This window comes from Leopardus geoffroyi, chromosome A3 (assembly GCF_018350155.1).
Source record: "Leopardus geoffroyi isolate Oge1 chromosome A3, O.geoffroyi_Oge1_pat1.0, whole genome shotgun sequence".
Classification (NCBI taxonomy): Eukaryota; Metazoa; Chordata; class Mammalia; order Carnivora; family Felidae; genus Leopardus; species Leopardus geoffroyi.
This window is the reverse complement of record NC_059336.1, coordinates 140510735-140521103: the sequence shown is the minus strand read 5'-3', so window position 1 is coordinate 140521103 and position 10369 is coordinate 140510735. Positions and strand designations below refer to the sequence as shown.

Here is a 10369-nt window from a genome sequence, read left to right as displayed (position 1 = left end):
AGCTCTTATTTCACACTGTTCAGATAAAGAGTCTTCCTCTTGAGGAGGAAGGACTCCAGGTACTACTATAGATAGTTGATGAAATCTCTGGTAGTAGATGCAGTTTTCCCCAATAAGCCCTGTGTCTATCTTTCTCGTGTATATGCACATGAAACCCTAAAGTCAATAAGTAGGACTCAAAACGCTTCTGTGATGAGCTTGTCAGCTGTGGTAGGCTGCGATCACTTGCAAACTCTGGCTAGGGGGCCACAGGGGATGCCAGTCACACTGCCGCAGGCCCCTATTCCAGACAAATATCAAGTGAGATGGCAGGAAAGGAGACAGGCTCTCCCTGTGAGAGAGCATGTGGCAGCTGCCCAGGGTACAGCTCGTCAGTGTACGAACAATCCATTTTTATTTTCATTTTTTATTTTTTTAACTTTTAATTTATTTTTGAGAGAGAGAGACAGAGCATCAGTGGGGGAGGGACAGAGAGAGGGGGAGACACAGAATCCGAAGCAGGCTCCAGGCTCTGAGCCATCAGCAGAGAGCCCAATGTGGGGCTCAAGCTCACAAACCATAAGATCATGACCCGAGCCAAAGCCAGATGCTTAACTGAGCCACCCAGGTGCCCCAGGTTTCATTTTTATACCATGGCACTGAAGTATAAATATTCCTTTTATCACCCCCTGCTAACAGTCTGTTAATAGACATTTGCATTTAATAGGTTGTCAATAGATTCCTAATGTCTCACATTTCGAAATGTTGGCTCCCACACAAGTATATTTAATGCTGTCTTGTCTCTATTTAATGCCCAGTCTCTTTCAGGCCCTCTGGCTTGGTATTTATCTTCCAACTGCTAGAGTGAGGCTATTTTCTGGTTCAGGATATACATACCCAGCTGTTTTTGTTTGAAATCTAGAACTGCTTAGTGGGCCTAAACCAGTTGTACTATTTACACTCAGGCAAGGAGAGTCCTCTATTGTCAGACAGAATATTTACTGATAACAGATGTGTGTCTCCTTCCCTCCGCCAGGAAGATAGTGCCAATGGCTGAATTTCCCAATGAGAATGATTTATGATGAAGGCTTACATTGATCTGGTTTCATTTCTGCAATTTATGGAACAAGATAATCTCCCTGCCTCTTTCTGCTGTAACTCTTGAGATGTTCCTGAATTTCCATTATTGCAGTGCTGCTGACATATTAAGAAGAATGCTGGTAGGACTCACTCTCTGAATTCCATCATTTCATGGATGGAAGGGCCTGTCATCAGAACATACCCAAGTCATCATGTAGGAGTTACAGCTAATATCTAGTCCTCTTTGTCCCTAGAAACAAAAATTATCTCATGTCTGTGCAGTGGAGGGAGTAGCACATCTCCTGGCCTTTTGCACTACACCAGACTGGAGGGGTGGCAGAGGGGGAGGGTAGGGGGCAGAATCTCTAGTTCTGGGGAGGGCATGGCAGTAGGGTGTTTGTGCAGCTCTGTGAACTGAGGTCAGTGCTGGGGACCACTGCAGGGGTCCTAGGGGAGTGTGCTGGACATTCAGTGGCAAAGGCCATTGGGGTCTTTGGTGGCAAAGGCTTCTGAGGTCCTCTTATCCTCCTTTTTCTCCAAGGGAGCAAGAGCTAAGCTGAGGGGAGCCCTCTTGGCATCGAGTCAGGCATACAGCACTCAGAGGGGCAGCGGAGCTAGAGAAAGGGGTACGTTTAGCTGCTGTGGCACCTGGGACATGGGACACAGGAACAGCAGCTGCAGTGGTGGAGCTGTTGTGTGAGGTTCGAGAGTGTGTAGACCACCACTGAGCCTCTGGGGCTCACCAGCTGGGCTCAGGTCTGGGGCTGGGGGTGAGATGTAGCCGTAGCATGGGCCTAGGAATGAGGACACGGCACTGACTTGGGCCCAGAGTGCAAAGTGCAGCCACAGTGTGGCCCCAGGGATGGCAGGTCAAAAGCCTGACTTAGGGCCGAGGGGTAGGGCAGCAGCACAGCATCAGCACAGTTCTGTGGGTGGTGAGGAGCCGTGGCATCCCAATTCCAGAAAGTGTGGGGTGACAGCAAGTCGGGACCCAAGGGCAGGTCTCACTATGGCAAGGGCTCCGGTCCCAGGGACTCTGGGCTGCTCCTTTGACTAGAGACCATGTTGGGGAAGACTACGGCACCCTTGGTAGCAAAGGCTCTAGCGTCTGCCTGCTGTCACCCCCAAAGTTGCTTTTCGAATAAGTGTATTATGGTCAATAAATGCGTGTGATGAACTTTTAACAAAATCTTTATTGTGGAACAATTTTAGATTTATAGATGACTGTGCAAATAATGCAGAACGTTTTCGTATACCCAATATCCAGTTTGTCTTTATTATAAAATCTTACATCAGTGTGGTATATTTACCACAATTAATGAACTAATGTTGATGCATTATTATTAATTAACATTCATATTTTATTCAGATTTGCTTATTTTTTCCTTAAAGTCCTCATTCGGTTCCAAGATGGCTTCAGAGTATCAACTTACACAGTACTAATGTCTTCCTAAGTTCCTCTTGGCTGTGACTGTTTCTCAGACTTTTCTTGTTTTTATGACCTCAGTGGTTTTGAGGATGACGGTCAGGTATTTTGTACAATGTCACTTACTTGGAATCCATCTGCCTAGTTTTCATTACTAGACTGGGATTATGTGGTTGGGGAAAGTGCCATTTTCATCACATGTGCATTCGATCAACATGACATTGTGTTGGTGTTAACCTGTATCACCTGGATGAGGTCATGTTTTTCAGGTTTCTTCACCTGAAAAGGTTTCTTCCCCCTTTTCACACAGTTGTTGAAAAAGGTCATCATACACAGCCCACATCTAAGGAGCGGAGAGTTATGTCCCACTTTCTTTGGGGAGAAGTATCCTAATGAGCCCATAAGCGAATCGGACATGTATTCCTGAGTTTACTGGAGGCTCTAAAGTAAAGACGTGCAGAGGTATGCCCTACTGGAGCATTTTAAAAAGTGGCAGAATGAACCACCCCACCTGTCACACGTGGATGAAGAGTTAATCAATGGTAGACTTACTCTGAACCCAGTGTTTGGTTTCTGGAGGTTATCAACCATCAGTTCAGGGAAATACTTCCAGGATTTGACATCTGGGCCGCTTCATCCAGTATCACAGTTGTTAAATCTGTTCACCACTTCTAATTTCCCCCATTCTATATCTAACACATAAGGATAGGAAGCTTATTAACAGAAGAAAGAGCAGCCATAGTCACTTAAATGTAGGTCAGTGGTGATTTGGAAACTGAAAGATATCTGAAATGGTGTACCTTTATTCTCATCAAAATACATCATTGTGGACACATAGGAACAGGCATTTACTGCTGACTGAGTGTAGAATTACAGTCAGATTCTTTGATGTTTGCTTGGGTGTCTGAGAAGTGTTCTCAGAGCTAAAGGCAATTGCTGTAAATCATATAAACATTGGTCTAATGAAGAGAAATTACCATAATGTTGCAAACTCAAAAGAGATAAATATATATGTGCATGTTTTTTTGATTAGTACAAATCAACTGTCCGTGTGAAGGGAAGGCAGAGGTGTATAGAGCTTGGGCTCTTCATCCCCCAGCTATGCCTCTAAAGGACAAACATGGTGGATGGACACAGAGAAGAGAAGCGGAGACCAAGACTTCAAATATCGTTATAGGGCTAGAAGTGTTTTGGGAAAAACCCTTTAGCAGGGTGCACGTTTGTCTCTCTCATTTTGCATCATCTCGAATGACTTAAAAGGTCTTTCTGATTTACTACGAATCCATTTTAAATAGCCTCCGGCTGTACTGGGTGAACGGAGAAAAAAACATGAGCTGTCAAAATGAGATCTAACAATGACAAAAGAAACCACCCAAGAAAACTGCAGGCTTGGGAGCCAAAACCCAGTCTCTGGTTTTCCCTACTGCTGATTTGGCTCTGGAAACCTGAGCACACTCTGGACTTTTCTGGGGCCCTATTTCGTGTATCTGTGACAAGCTGGGATGAGAATAGAATACATAGATCATCCCTTACAGGTCCAAGGTTGTACATGACTCTAAGTTGTGTAATTCTAGGTTTGGGAAGTACAGCGTTGCCGGAAGAATGAACTCATTTCCAGGTAGGTGGAGAATCTCTGAGCCAGCAACTCTGGAGTCAGAGGTGTGATATGTCCACTCCTATATAAACAAAAACATGCATAAAAGCATGGAAAAAATTCCATTTAATGCAACATAAAAACAGCACGTGGAAATGCTGGAGACCATAAAATGGCTGAATCCAGGAAAGCCAAACTAACAAAGCCTCATAAACTGTGCTATCCTGTTTCTTCAGGTGGACAAAAGGACTTCTGACACTGTTGCTTGTTTCTCTGAGGGAAATTCCCAGCAACGGGAACTGAAGCACTGTGGTCAGATCGTCGTGTTTGTGGGACTTACTCTCTTCAAGTTTTCCTGCCAATTTGTTAGAACATATTTTTTGATTAAAGCTATGTTGAAATTGTATACCAGCTGCCAAACTATTTTCAAGTCAGCTTGTAAAGTTTTCACTCCTACAGCACATATCTTTCCTGTGAGGATTTGCAACCATGAGAACTATCATTTAAGATACTTGCATTTATAAGCATGAAAGTGTAATTTCCCATAAAATAAATGCTAAGTGGTCATTTTCATTGAAAGTATCCTAACAGACAACTGTAACAATGTGGTTTTGAAACACTCTGTAAATTAAGTCTTTGGTGGGTCACACTATGGGAATTTTAAGTCAAAATACTCAAGCACATAAGGCAAGATATGACCTATATACCTGCATATACCTATATGCAGGTGACTCACCTCAAATGTCAGAAGATACCTGTTCATCTCAGAGACCCTGTTCACACTAGTCCAACATACATGGGCCAAGGATGTTTTCCATATGAGCCTCTGAATCTGTCTTCCTTTCTTCTCTCTGGCCCACTTTAAAATAGGAAGTAACAGCTGCTTTACAAGCCATAAGAAGGCAGTCAGGCAGCTCTGGTGACACGAAAGGGAGCCTTGGTGCTGTCTTCCCTTTCCCAGGCTGCCAACCTGGATACAGCTTCATGGGTTATATACTAGTCCACTCCTTGTGCTGACTCCCTGAGTTATTCCAAACCCAGGAGATACTACCTAAAAACAGCTGAATCAGTAGACATCCCATTGTACAGCTCTCCGTGACAGCCAGCAACATCTTGCAAGCATACATGTAAACTCAGCTCCTGTGGCCGTGGCCTCAGCAGAGAGGCACAACCTGTGTCACAGTCTTTTGTGCATGAGATCAGACCCTTGAGTGTGTTTATGAAACGTGTGCCCATTGTAACATACTGTAAAGTTTGAGACAGTCAATTTATTCAGATGCAGTGGTGATTTTTCTCCAGGGGCAAACATCACAAACATTTTAGAGAATAAATTTCTAGATCTCTTTATGAGCTTAGATAGAATGTATAATTGAATAAAAATGAGATTATACCATAAAAGATGTTCTGTAACCTGATTTTTAACTTAAAGTATGTTATTTAAATGTTTCTATTATAAATCAATATAAATCTATTTTGTTGTATTTTAATGGATGTACTCCATTCTACTAAGGATTTGCCCCATGTTTACCACCCAACCTTCTAAGAAACATTTAGGTTATTGCCATGTTTATGCTATATCCACACAATTGAAATAAACTATGGTGCACTTTTTAAAAATATCAAATATTCATTTAACATTTAATACATATAGACTTAATTATTATTAATTAATTAATTAAATTGTAAATGTAGTGAATTATTTTAAATTCCAAAACCTGAACATTTGGACTCACACAGTGTATACCTGTAATTAATGTCTTCAAGTTCTGGTTTTCTCGAATTACTTCCAGTAAGTTCGAAAGATTTTTTCAAAACCAACAATAGGTGTGGCTCTTCTCTCATCTGCTCGTGGAAGTCTGCACCAGCTACTGGGAGGTGGTGGCAGAGAGCAGGTCCTTGGGGCCTAGAAAAGTCCTGCAAAAATGTCTCTGTAGCCATCTCTTGAAGACCTGAAAGTAGGCAAAGTAATTCGGGCTCAAGCTGCCTTTTCTGCAAATGCTGCCAAGCCAGCAATTTCATCTGAAGCTTCTGCTCCCTTCTCCAAGAGGGAAATCTCTTTACCGAACGCATCTGGAGCTCTCTTGGTACGTGGGCCTGAGTTTTAATGAAGAAGAAATCCCTGAAAATAGAGCCTTGGTCCCTGGAGCATCAGATCAGGAGCAGCTGGCAGCAAGACCTTCCAGCAGGAATGTGGTGGCTCCCATAACTGGCAACGATGTTGGACTTTGTGGAGCGTAAGTTAAGCATGGGTTTGGGGAAGTCATTTTGTGTAAGGACCAAGATGGAGAAATTAGGCTCAGGCTTAAATCAGTAATAATATCAGCAGTAATGGTGTATTTGTTCAGCTGGTCCAGGCAAAATCTCCTACCTGATTGGTTGGTCTGAGATTTGGAGACCACATACTCCAGATCAGCTTGGAAAACCGTGCAGAGGCTGGAGCGCGATGAAGCACAAGGCCTTTGAGAGAAGATTACTGACTGTCCAGGATGTTCCAGGACAGGCCCTCCGAACAGATTCCAGGACAGGCCCTCTGAATGGACAATCACCTTGTGTGAAGGTAGTACTGGACATGTTGGCTTTATCTTTAAAAATGGAAAGATGGAGCATCTGGGTGGCTCAGTCTGTTAAGCATCTGACTTTGGTTCGGGTCACTATCTCAGGGTTCGTGAGTTCGAGCTCCATGTCGAGCTCTGTGCTGACAGCTCAGAGCCTGGAACCTGCTTCGGATTCTGTATCTCCTTCTCTCTCTGCCCCTCCCCTGCTTGTGCTCTGTCTCTCAAAAATAAATAAACATTAAAAAATTAAAAAAATAATAAATATAAAAATGGAAAGATAACACCCATAGTGAAAGATAGTTCGGCAGCCAGAATCGGTCTTCTCACAGAACACAGCATCTGTGAAGTTAGTGGGCACAATGTCATTGAGTTGAAGGACTCTCAAACTGCAAACATATGGTCAACATCTGAGACTATAGTTACTATTACAACCATGCCTACTTTTATCTTTGAATATATTATTCAAATACAATATCCATTTTTATATTATTAAATGGATGGCACCAAGCATTATGAAAAGCCTGATGGATCACACCATTCCTGAGGTTTAAAAATCATGGCACAGTCGAGGAGGGGTGCCTGGGTAGCTCAGTTGGTTAGTGTCCAACTTTGGCTCAGGTCTCATGGTTCATGGGTCTGAGCTCTGAGTCAGTCTCTGTGTGGACAGCTCAGAGCCTGGAGCCTACTTCAGATTCTCTGCCTGCCTCTCTGCCCCTCCCCCGCTCATGCGTGCGCGCTCTCTCTCTCTCAAAATTAAATAAACTTAAAAAAAATCATGACACAATGGAAGCAAACAAAATGGTAGTGACTCTTTATCCTAATTTTTTTTTCTTTTTGGTTTATGCCTATTCCATTTTAATTAAATATGTATAAATAAAGTTTAAAAAAAAATAACTTAGCTTTTCCTGATCCACTATTCTACTTTGAGCTACTTTGAGCTACTTTCCCAGCATGTGCTTCCATATTTCATACACACACACACACACACACACACACACACACACGTTCCTGGTATAATCTAGTCTAGGGTTCTATTGTCCTGTCATTCACATACTTTTGAAATTGCTAAAACTAACACAACCAAGAAAACTTCTTCTGAGTATTAACTAATGGTTTTCTTGCAAAGAAGCTACTTTATGTGCATGTTTCTCCTACCATAAGAGTAGTCAACAGCAAAGTCCTCAAAGTATTGGAACACATTCTTAGCCAGTCTAACGACCTAATTGCTGTTAGACTGAAGGTAAGAACATGGTGTCTAAGGAATTGTTAGAGTGTCAGACAAGGATTTCCAAAAATCTGAAATCCCAATCTTCTGTTCACTATACCTTCCCTAAACTGTTTTGTTTATATGATAGTTTAGATGTGAATTGTCATGGTTCACATAACCTTGGTAGAGCCTTACTGGGCAGCAAAAGTCTTCTCTTCTCGCCCATACTTTCCACTGGATGCCACCATCTTTAAAATTTGCTGCCATGGAATTACTTCAAACCTGAGAGGTAATTTTAAGTCCTGAAGTATCTGGTACAAGTCAGGCTTCTGGGAACAATTTCTACTTATTTATAACACTGTAAAGGGGAAGAATATCTATTTCTACCTCAGATACCCTGATATTTTCTCTATTACTTACTTGTCCTGTTAGGAATTCCAACATTTTAGGACTGAATCAGAACTCTGATATTGTCTAGTTGATGATTCCAAAATAAGCTAATCATTAATTACCAATGAGTTTATTTTTTAAAAAACAAATTCCAGATCTGGGTTTCTGATTCAGCATGTTCTTTGAAACTCCCCCAATAGATTCAAATAAGCACCCAGGTTTGAGAGTCACCAACACAGGACAATCCTTCCACTTAGAGTCAGGAAACTGAAACACCATGGTCACTCAGCTCTGAACCCTGCTGGGACAGACTGGGAGACACACAGCAACGTCTGCTGCAATTTAGGACCAGCATCTCCCCCCATTGGCCAACAGACAGCCTGTGTCTACCCTGAAGGCTAGTGCCCAAGGCTGCAAAAAATTTCAAATACAGGAGAGCCTAAGTGGCTCCGTTGGTTAAGCATCTGACTGTTGGTTTTGGCTCAGGTCATGATCTCACGGTTTGGGAGATCAAGCCCTGCATCAGACTCTGAGCTGACAGCACAGAGACTGCTTGGGACTCTCTCTCCTTCTCTCTCTGCCCCTCCCCCACTGGCGTGCACACGCACGGTCTCTCTCTCTCTCTCTCTCTCCCTCAAAATAAAGAAACAAACATTTTTCAAATATATTAGCATTTTGCAGTGACAAAGTGGTAGAGTTGAATTAGCGCTCAGGTATCCCTGCCATGAATGCAGTGGTGGGTATTCACTATATGGAAGTGGACACTACTTTCCATGCAAAGTTCTGTTTGCTTGCTACCTGGTGACTAGAACAAATTTTGCTTGTGCTTATTGAATAGCTAATTAATGTGTTGGCAAAGCATTATCTCACCTTTATCATTCCCAATAATTAAATTTGGTAATCCTGATTGGTGTGTCTTGTAAACTGGAAAATTAGTGAGAAGAGAAAAAAATCTAACAGCTGAGTGTAGTTCGCTTGAGGAGAAATCACTTGGGCATTAGGAGGTATGACGTCTTATCACCAAAACAGAAAGCTGGCAGCTGAAGGTAAGATCATACAAGCTGGTTTGCCCAGAGAGTCCCCATTTATATCTGTTGTCTTAAGTGTAATTATTCGTGTGGCCTCTTTCACTTTCTAAAGTCTCCTGGTGTAGACAACAAATTATTTGGTCACGCTATTCCTAAAGTATTTTGTAGATTTCAAAATATTCAGCACCATTGAGAGGTCTGTGGGTAAAAGATGTTCCAGCAGAAGCAAGGTGATCCAGGCCATGGCAGCTTCACCCCACTGGTGCAAGGATTCATTTGGTAACAGGACTGAACAAGGAGGGGCTTCTCTGGGTCTCTTGCTCCATGCAAATTCCTCTGGAGTCATGGGCTTGGATTTTCTGAAGACCATTTTCTGAAGTTTGGAGGACTGCTTTTCAGTAGAAAGTAAATGTAGTTCACTAGAGCTACATTCCTCACCTGGAATCCCCAAATAGTTCTTAATTTGGATTCTTCCAAGATAGTAGCCTTATAATTGGAGCTCACATGTACTAGTGCCTGCCTTAGGCTACTTGGTGAGTGTTCCATGTGCCTGGCCTCATTCACCCTGACAGTGATGCTTATGAGTTAGGTGCTCCTATGATTCCCATCTCGTAAGTGAGAATAGGAGGCTCAGAGAAGCAACTTGCCTTACATCACAGATCTGGTAAGTGATAAAGTCAGGATTTGGATGGGAAGGGTTGGAGAAAGAGAAAGAAAGAGAGGTAGAGTGTGGGAAAAGAGATTGGAGGGAAATTTAATAGGTCACAGAAATTAGAGTTGAACAAGCAAGCTTCAGGAAGGCCAGCAATCAGGGCAGAGGTGAGAACCTAAACATTCATTCAATAACCAGGTATTTGGTTTTCACTATATTCCATGAGTTCCGCTAAGTTCTCAGGCTCCGTCTGCTCAAGAAGGCACAGTGTCTGTAGTGGGGACAGTCAACCAGGGAGGCAATCACAGCCTCATTTGGGGTGTGTTGTGGTGAAGGTTGGTTCCAAGAAAGGTACACATGGAAACTGAGGTAAGAGTGAGGAGGCAGTCACGGACAGTTTCCTAAGGGAACCCCCAGCTGAGAAGAAGGAGATAAAATAAGTAAAAGTTGTCCAGTAG

General features: G+C 42.7%; 1 pseudogene; it reads left to right on the top strand.

Moving 5' to 3' along the window:
* Positions 1-6001: 6001 nt before the first annotated feature.
* On the top strand, positions 6002-7185 carry LOC123579807 (annotated as a pseudogene).
* Positions 7186-10369: the final 3184 nt, after the last annotated feature.